Source organism: Salvelinus fontinalis, chromosome 31, assembly GCF_029448725.1.
Source record: "Salvelinus fontinalis isolate EN_2023a chromosome 31, ASM2944872v1, whole genome shotgun sequence".
Classification (NCBI taxonomy): Eukaryota; Metazoa; Chordata; class Actinopteri; order Salmoniformes; family Salmonidae; genus Salvelinus; species Salvelinus fontinalis.
The window spans coordinates 30,927,190-30,937,047 of NC_074695.1; the positions used below are offsets into that span (position 1 = coordinate 30,927,190).

The 9,858-nt window shown below is 42.5% G+C and overlaps 1 protein-coding gene across 3 annotated transcripts in view; it reads left to right on the forward strand.

Moving 5' to 3' along the window:
* Window positions 1-1,032: 1,032 nt before the first annotated feature.
* Window positions 1,033-9,858, forward strand: part of LOC129830035 (kelch-like protein 17) — a 37,652-nt gene continuing 28,826 nt past the window's right edge. Inside the window, exon 1 of one of the 3 annotated variants that reach the window (XM_055892199.1) lies at window positions 1,033-1,455. The gene's annotated coding sequence lies outside the window, so the exon portion shown is untranslated. Of the gene's footprint in view, window positions 1,456-4,508; window positions 5,078-9,858 lie in introns of those variants that run through there. The other 2 variants (XM_055892198.1, XM_055892197.1) reach the window with 2 other exon arrangements.

Sequence of the window (9,858 nt, forward strand, 5' to 3'; positions counted from 1 at the left end):
GCAAAGTGGGTGGGGTTATATCCTTTCTGTTTGGCCCTGTCCGGGGGTATCATCGGATGGGGCCACAGTGTCTCCTGACCCCTCCTGTCTCAGCCTCCAGTATTTATGCTGCAGTAGTTTATGTGTCGGGGGGCTAGGGTCAGTTTGTTATATCTGGAGGAGTTCTCCTGTCTTATCCGGTGTCCTGTGTGAATTTAAGTATGCTCTCTCTAATTCTCTCTTTCGCTCGGAGGACATGAGCCCTAGGACCATGCCTCAGGACTACCTGGCATGATGACTCCTTGCTGTCCCCAGTCCACCTGGCCGTGCTGCTGCTCCAGTTTCAACTGTTCTGCCTGCGGCTATGGAACCCTGACCTGTTCACCGGACGTGCTACCTGTCCCAGACCTGCTGTTTTCAACTCTCTAGAGACAGCAGGAGCGGTAGAGATAGTCTTAATGATCGGCTATGAAAAGCCAACTGACATTTACTCCTGAGGTGCTGACTTGCTGCACCCTCGACAACTACTGTGATTATTATTATTTGACCATGCTGCTCATTTATGAACATTTGAACATCTTGGCCATGTTCTGTTATAATCTCCACCCGGCACAGCCAGAAGAGGATTGGCCACCCCTCATAGCCTGGTTCCTCTCTAGGTTTCTTCCTAGGTTTTGGCCTTTCATGGGAGTTTTTCCTAGCCACCGTGCTTCTACACCTGCATTGCTTGCTGTTTGGGGTTTTAGGCTGGGTTTCTGTACAGCACTTTGATATCAGCTGATGTAAGAAGGTTACACATGGTGTCAGGGGGCTCGGATGTATTAATTTTCAGCAATGGATTAGCAGGTTTATGCACTCCTCTGGCATGAAATCCGGGTTTGCAACCCACTGGTCGTTCACATTGTTTGTATCGTATGAATGTGGTTCTTGAGGCATGAAATGATTCCCCAGTCATTGTGAGACTGGTAATCTGCGCAGCGTGACAACAAAACAAAACGACCTCGAACGCCACCAATCTGACGCATGTTATGTGACGTTACAATTAAAATGTTTTAGCAAATCCCGTAGATTTTGCAGAGGTTGTTAAATCAAAATCTATTTTGTATTCAGTTTCTCAATCGTTATCATGAGCAATAGCAGAACATGTATCAGTTTACTTTCTGTGTTTTTGCCAGATATAAAAACGTTTTTAAAATGCACATAGCTAACGTTAGCTAGTTTCCCCTTTCAGGCTAAGTAACGTTACTTTTCGGTGTCAATTGTGTGCAGCCGTATACTGTAACCTTATAGATAAAACGCATTGCTTTGATGCGACATGGGATGTTGAAGTGATAATTAACAATTCAAGACTGATACATTTAATCTCTTACATGCTGCACTTTTTGGACTACACCATACTTTTGGGTTAGCGAGTAACTGGAAAAGGTTACAAATAGAAATACATTTGTGCCGTCCTTGCGACACAGACGACAGCTGGTGAGTCTTGATTGCAAGCTAACTAGCTGAATCCCAACATCGCCATGTAATTTGTCAAGGCGGCCGGTGTCTCGCTAGTTTGGTATGAAGATAGCTATTGCAGCAATATCAATGCTAGTTATGCTTTAGCCACAGATGAAAGGAGAAACCTTTAGCTAGCCATCTGGAAGACTAGTCTAGTTTCTTTAACGTTAATCTCGTGGGAAACCAGACTCGTTTCTGTTGGAACGTGATCTTGACAAATCGGCTAAATAGGATCGGACTTCCTGATTGCGTCACTGGTCTATCGAAGTTCTTGTCTGACTAGACCGGTGGTGTTCAAAGTTGGGGTCGCGTCGCGGGGGAAGTGCAGTGGGGTCAGCAAAACAAAACAGTACAGCTTATTTTATGGGACAATATACAAACGTTTTTGAGAAAGATGAATTCGAAAAATACAATTTTATTGAGTAATTTGTTTTCTTTTCATTTTGTTAAGAGAAAAGTGTAATGAATTGAATCAAGTCATATCAAATCAAATGGTATTTGTCACGTGCGCTGAATACAACAGGTATTACAGGTAATACAACAGTGAAATGCTTACTTACTCTAACGAATAGTGCAAAAAAGGTATTAGGTGAACAATAGGTAAGTAAAGAAATAAAACAGTAAAAAGACAGTTGAAAATAACAGTAGCGAGGCTATATACAGACACCGGTTAGTCAGGCTGATTGAGGTAGTATGTGCATGTAGATATGGTTAAAGTAACGATCCATATATGATGAACAGAGAGTAGCAGTAGCGTAAAAGAGGGGTTGGTGGGTGGCGGGACACTGCAAATAGCCCGGTTAGCCAATGTGTGGGAGCACTGGTTGGTCGGGCCAATTGAGGTAGTATGTACATGAATGTATAGTTAAAGTGACTATACATATATGATAAACAGAGAGTAGCAGCAGCGTAAAATAGGGGTTGGGGGGGCCACACGTTGCAAATAGTCCGGGCAGCCATTTGATTACCTGTTCAGGAGTCTTATGACTGTTGAGAAGCCTTTTTGTCCTAGACTTGGCACTCCGGTACCGCTTGCCATGCTGTAGTAGAGAGAACAGTCTATGACTGGGGTGGCCGGTGTCTTTGACAATTTGTAGGGCCTTCCTCTGACACCGCCTGGTGTAGAGGTCCTGGATGGCAGGCAGCTAAGCCCCAGTGATGTACTGGGCCGTATGCACTACCCTCTGTAGTGCCTTGCGGTCGGAGGCCGAGCAATTGCCGTACCAGGCAGTGATGCAACTGGTCAGGATGCTCTCGATGTTGCAGCTGTTTAACCTTTTGAGGATCTCAGGGCCCATGCCAAATCTTTTTAGTTTCCTGAGGGGGAATAGGCTTTGTCATGCCCTCTTCGCGACTGTCTTGGTGTGTTTGAACCATTCTAGTTTGTTGTTGATGTGGACACCAAGGAACTTGAAGCTCTCAACCTGCTCAACTACAGCCCCATCGATGAAAATGGGGGCGTGCTTGGTCCTCCTTTTCCTGTAGTCCACAATCATCTCCTTTGTCTTGGTTATGTTGAGGGATTGGTTGTTATTCTGGCACCACCCGGCCAGGTCTCTGACCTCCTCCCTATAGGCTGTCTCGTCGTTGTCGGTGATCAGGCGGTGATCTACCACTGTTGTGTCATCTGCAAACTTAATAATGGTGTTGGAGTCGTGCCTGGCCATGCAGTCGTGGGTGAACAGGGAGTACAGGAGGGGACTGAGCACGCAGATAAAATATATGTTTATGTACCAATTTTACCAAATTCTTGCGGAACAAATGGTGTATACAGAAATTCTTCCGGAAAAGACTGGGTCCCCACTGAAAAAGTTTCATTACCACTGGACTTGATAGAGGATGATCATTTGCTGGAGGTTATGTTTTGTGATAATGTTATGGGCCTTCTTGAGTGGCCAGAAGGTCCAGAGTAGCCTCCCAGTGAGCAAAATGATATTAAAAAGACGTCTAAAAGATACACATGGTGTACACCAACCAACAAATTGCTTACTTGCAGGTTCCTTCTCAACAATGCAACAACAATTATAAATAATAAAAGATAAGAATACGGACATAAAATGGCTCAATAGAATAAACATTTTAGTATAATACAGGAAGGCACAACTTATAGTCCAATATTTACATGTGTTTTGGGGATACGTATTTTCCAGATGTTGAAAATGTGTTTTCCAGACATTGAAAATATGTATTTTACGGACGTTGAAAATTCGTATTTTACAGATGTTGAAAATTCATATTTTGTTGGTCATTGTTTCTATGGCCAAATTTCAACCATTCACTTATCTCTACATGTCAATGAGGAAAGCATTATCTCACATTAAAATAATTCCAATAAATAGGAAAATGCCGCAAACTGAAGATTGCAGTATGGAATATTTATTATTGCTCCTATGCACTTGTGTTAAAAAAAAAAAAAAAGTTTTAGAACTGGCAGTGACCATGTTCAAAGTTCAGACCAACAGGGGGAAAAAATAGTTTTATAACATTCTCAATAACTGTTACAGAAACGTTTTTCTTGCTATGACTGTGACCTGTGGTTGTTTATCTACCTTAGTTGAATACACTGACTGTAATTCTCTCTGGATGAGAGCATCTACCGTGAATGTAAATTAACTATTGCAAAGCTTGCTGGATATTATTCTAATGAGCTCCATCCCCAAACAAGACCACATTTGGTTGGACCGAACCAAATCTGAACCAATCATAGAAGTCTATTTCACAAGTTTGGACTGCACAGTAGAGTTTAGTTCAGAAGTTTATTTTGGTAGAGTACAGAACAGTACAGTAGGGTATTGTACAATATAGTATATTGTACTTTACTCATACTGTACTCTTCTGTATTGAACTATACTTTGCTCTACTGCAGGGTTTCCTAAACATTTTGTTTTTTGCCCTAGCACTACACAGCTGATTCAATTATCCAACTCATCATCAAGCTTTGATTATTTGAATAACTGTGTAGTGCTAGGGCAAAAAAAACTGCTCCACTGTACTGTGCTGTCCAAACTTCCAAAACATAGACGTTTATGTTTGGGCCAAATCCGAGTTCAGACCGGACCAAATCGTAACCAATCATAGACATCTATGTTTGGGCCAAATCGAGGCTGGAAAAAAACCCGACGTCTGTAGACGTTGAAATCAAGGCAAGGGTGGACGGACCAAATCGCAAAGTCCATGGACGTTGGCGTCGGACGGTGCTCACTGGGCTGCAGCCGCACTGCCGATTTTAAGGTGGTCTAGATAGCATCTTGGACATACCGGTAGTTATAATTTATGAACTTCACAAACGCCTTTTACAATTACACAGCCAACAAACATTTCCTGGCTAGGTTTCGTTTTATCCACACGGCGAGATAGTATCAAAGCATCACTGCTTCTGGTCCACCTTAACGTTTGATGTCACTCATTGCTCATGCAGTTTGCATTTACGTACGTCAACAACATGATTGAATAGAGGCTTTCTTCATGTCGTTTGCTTTACTCAAATATGGACGGAGACAGACAGTAGAGTTTGTCAATTTGGATGCATCGTGTGTTGTTTTCACGTTCCCCATCATTTCAGTGAAGAGGGGCGACGAAACCGCAACGTTTATCACCGGTAATTGGCATTTATTTTGCATTTTCTTGCTGATACTGTTATTCGAAGTAGATGGTGTGGGAGTTGGGGTGCAGTACCACATCTTTTAGGAATATACATTAATAGAAACAAGCTCAAGTAGGAAGGCATGATGACAGCATGCATGTTGTTAAAATAACAAAGATGGTGACGGTCACAACGGGGAAATGGCCTGTATAAATTGAAGCCGTATGTCTAGCAGCCATCCAGAATGCCGAATGAGTCAGAAAAAGGAAATGTGAATGTGGAATAGCTTTGTGTGGCATGGCCGCGGATAATGCAGTCGGTGTGTCTTTTACTGCAGTGACAAAATGCATTCTCATGGGTGGTGGCAAACTTGTATGCGTTAAAAATACAATGGTCTTGAATGCAGTGGCGGATGAGGTTTTCAATATTTTTTTTATAAACAGCTTTAATTATATTACACCATATTCACCCAGCTCAATGAAACATCGATAGGTTTAGGTGGATTTTCCCTATGCCCATCATGAAGTTGCTACAACCTAGCCTATGAATGAAAGTTTACAACGTACGCAAGGTTCATAGGTCGAGAGAAATTTGAGTAATCAATGTGGCAGACATTGACACATTCGATAACGCCTTGCACACTTGACTGCATCTAACTGATATAGGGTGTAATCATTAGTCCAACAGTCGGGTATGTTCAGCCCGTTCCGTTTAATAAACGTCTAACAGAATCGGCGGAATGAATCCATCCCTGATCACACGCAAACAGTTCACTTCATAGCTGCCACAAACAGTGCTTTCGGAAAGTATTCAGACCCCTCGACTTTGTTAAGTTACAGCCTTATTCTAAAATGAATAGTTTTTTTACTCAATCAAATCTACACACAATACCCCATAATGACAAAACAAAAACAGTTTTTTAGATTTTTAAAAAATGCATTGAATTTTTTTGGAAATATTACATTTACATAAGTATTCAGACCCTTTACTCAGTACTTTTGAAGCACTTTTGGCAACAATTACAATCTCGTGTCAGATTGGGTGTTACGCTGCAAGCTTGGCACACCTGTATTTGGGGAGTTTCTCTCATTCTCTGCAGATCCTCTCGAGTGCTGTCAGGTTGGATGGGGAGCGTCACTGCACAGCTACTTTCAGGTCTCTCCAGAGCTGTTAGATTGGGTTCAAGTCCGGGCTTTGGCTGGGCAACTCAAGGACATTGACTTGTCCCCGAAGCCACTCCTGCGTTGTCTTGGCTGTGTGTTTAGGATCATTGTCCTGTTGGAAGGTGAACCTACGCCCCAGACTGAGGTCCTGAGCATTCTGGAGCAGGATTTCATCAAGGATGTCTCCGTACTTTGCTCCTTTCATCTTTCACTCGATCCTGACTAGTCTCTCAGTCCCTGCAGCTGAAAAACATCCCCACCGCATGATGCTGCCACTACCATGCTTCACCATAGGGATGGTGCCAGGCTTCCTCCATACGTGATGCTTGGCATTCAGGCCAAAGACTTCAATCTTGGTTTGATCAGACCAGAGGTGCCTTTTGGCAAACTCCAAGCAGGCTGTCATGTGCCTTTTACTGAGTAGTGGCTTCCCACTGGCCGCTCTACCATAAAGGCCTGATTGGTGGAGTGCTGCAGAGATGTTTGTCCTTCTGGAAGTTCATCTCACATCTCCACAGAGGAGCTATGTCAGAGTGACCATCGGGTTCTTGGTCACCTCCCTGACCAAGGCCCTTCTTCCCCGATTGCTCTGTTTGGCTGGGCGGCCAGCTCTAAGGGTGAGTCTGGAATTAGTTTGGAACTGCCATTTAAGTATGATGGAGGCCACTGTGTTCTTGGACCTTCAGTGCTGCAGAAAGATGTTGGTACACTTCCCCAGACCTGTGTCAGCATGATCCTGTCTGAGCTCTATGGACAATCCCTTTGACTTCATGGCTTGATTTTTGTTCTGACATGCACTATCAACTGTGAGACCTTTATATAGACAGGTGTGTGCCTTTCCAAATCATGTCCAATCAATTGAATTTACCACTGGTGGACTCCAATCAATTTGTAGAAACATCGAGGATCAATGGAAACAGGATGCACCTGCGCTCAATTTCGAGTCTCATAGCAAAGGGTCTGAATACTTATAAAATGATACCTTATTTACATATACATTAACAAGAATCTCTGAACCTGTTTTCACGTTGTCATTATGGGGTATTGTGTGTAGATTGAGGACATTTTTATCTAATACATTTTAGATTAAGGTTGTAATGTAACAAAATGTAGAAATTGGGAAGGGGTCTGAATACTGTGGCGGTTTCAGCGCCATGATCTTTGCAAGGCAGGGTTTACACATACAAACACATACCACCAGTCCACGTGCAGGGTTAACACCGTTTATTTTTTATCAGGTACCGGCAGAGTTTGTGATATACAAAACTCAAACAAGCAAAGTAAATACATTGTCACCAGTGGAAGGTCCTCCAATCTTGGTCTTTGGGGGTTCACTCCGTGTTGAAATCATCAGTTCCTTTATTCTGGTAAACCACCTTCTCCACCGTATGCTCAGTTTCTCCAATAGCCTCCTGTTCCTTCACCTGCTGGGTTAAAAAAAAAAAGAAAGGCAAGAAAGCAAACCCAGGGTGTGTTTAAGTAGAGGCCCTGATTGGTTTCACCTGTCTGCAGTTTAGTCTGTCTCTAAATACAACTGGAGACAGGTGTGGCTGTTCTGCTGCAGTCCGGAAGTTTCTCCTGAGCTGTCCATGGTCCTGCCTCTGGGGAATGCTTCCCATTGCTGTCTATGGTCCTGGCAGCCAGAAAACACAGAAACCTCGCAGGCACATACCGTCCATCCACAACACAACCCCTGAAACCGCTACAATAGTCTCCGAATGCGCTACAGGATGATCTCTTTTATTGTTGTATAATTTCTTCTCGTCTCTACGCGCTCTTCTCCCTCACCTTTTCCCTTCGCTTGTGGAGTTCAGTGCACAACACATCAGCAATCTGTGACCATGTGAAAACCTTTCCAAGCCAAACCTTCATATCATAACTGCTAACCGCTACACACAGCTTACATCGTTGTCACCATATTATAGTCAACATAGCTACTAGATCTAACGTGTTAGTAAACTTGCTACAATCATGCAGTACTGTGTACAGTCAGCAAATAGTTTAGCAGTTGCACTGGCAGGCTTCGGTGGCAATAAATTCATAAAACAAAAATCTTGCCTTGACTTGGAAGACTTCAAGTGTTGAGTAGCTATAGGCAGCTAGCTAACATTGCATCCCTCTCTGTTTGAGCCAGGTGTTTGAGTATGCTAAACTAGCTAGCTGCATTCACTAGCTAAGTAAGTGAAAGTGAAAAAAACATGAAATATAACTAGTTCTCTCTCTCTCTCTTGCTACCACATTTTATGCACTGCAGTGCTAGCTAGCTATAGCTTATGCTTTCAGTACTATATTAATTTTAGAATCCTTTGATTGGAAGGGGGAGACATGTCAGTTCATGCTGCAAGAGCTCAAGATGGGGAGGACGTTGTCATAATTACTGTGTAAGTCTATGGAAGGGGGTGAGAACTACAAGCCTTCTAGGATTTGTGCTGAATTCAATGCACCCAGAACAGGATAGAAGCTAGCTGTCCTTCGGCTACACCATGGTGCTACCCTACAGACTGATGTTGGCTACTGTAGACCTTCATTGCAAAACAATGTGTTTTAATCAATTATTTGGTGACATGAATATATTTAGTCTAGTGTTATCTAAAAAGGAACTTAAAAAATATATCTGAAATTCTTCAGAGGGGGATAGTCCTCCTCCAAGGAGCCTCCACTGCTTAAATGTAATTTTAACATTTGCAAAGTATCAATGTGCAAAATAGCCTGATGCCAGCTCTCTCGCTCTCTCGCTCTCTCTCTGATTCTTAAAGTGTAGGCCCTAGGTTATCAGGCGTGAAGATCCAAAGCAAGATAGTGTTACTGTTATCTAGTTTGTTTTTAAATCAATCCCCGATTGTGCACCCCAATACATATCAGACATGCTGTTGAGTTGTGTGCCCAGTAAGTCCCTCAGGTTCTCTGGCATTGGCCTTTTAACTATCCCAAAGCCTAGGACCAAGAGGCATGGAGAGTCAGCCTTTAGGTACTGTGCCCCCAGCCTCTGGAATAGCCTGCCAGAGAACCTGAGGGGGGCCTAAACTGTGGACATATTTCAAAGAGATCTTAAAACACAGCTTTTTAGCTTTGCTTTTCCTTATGGTGGTTTTTTGAGTCTTTCATTTTTTATTGTTATTCGTTTGTTTTTATCCTCTTATGTTTGTTCTGTAGTAAATACACTACTTGGTCAAAAGTATGTGGACCCCCCCCCTTCAAATTTGTGGATTCTGCTATTTCAGTCACACCAGTTGCTGACAGGTGTATATAATCAAGCACACAACCATGCAATCTTCATAGACATACACTACCGTTCAAAAGTTTGGGATCACATAGAAATATCCTTGTTTTTTTAAACAAAAGCACATTTTATGTCCATTAAAATAACATAAAATTGATCAGAGGTACAGTGTAGACATTGTTAATGTTGTAAAGGACTATTGTAGATGGAAACGGCAGATTTTTTTATTGAATATCTACATAGGCGTACAGAGGCCCATTATCAGCAACCATCACTCCTGTGTTCCAATGGAACGTTGTGTTAGCTAATCCAAGTTTATCATTTTAAAAGGCCAATTGATCATTAGAAAACCCTTTTGCAGTTATGTTAGCACAGCTGAAAACGTGCCTTCTTTAGACTAGTTGAGTATCTGG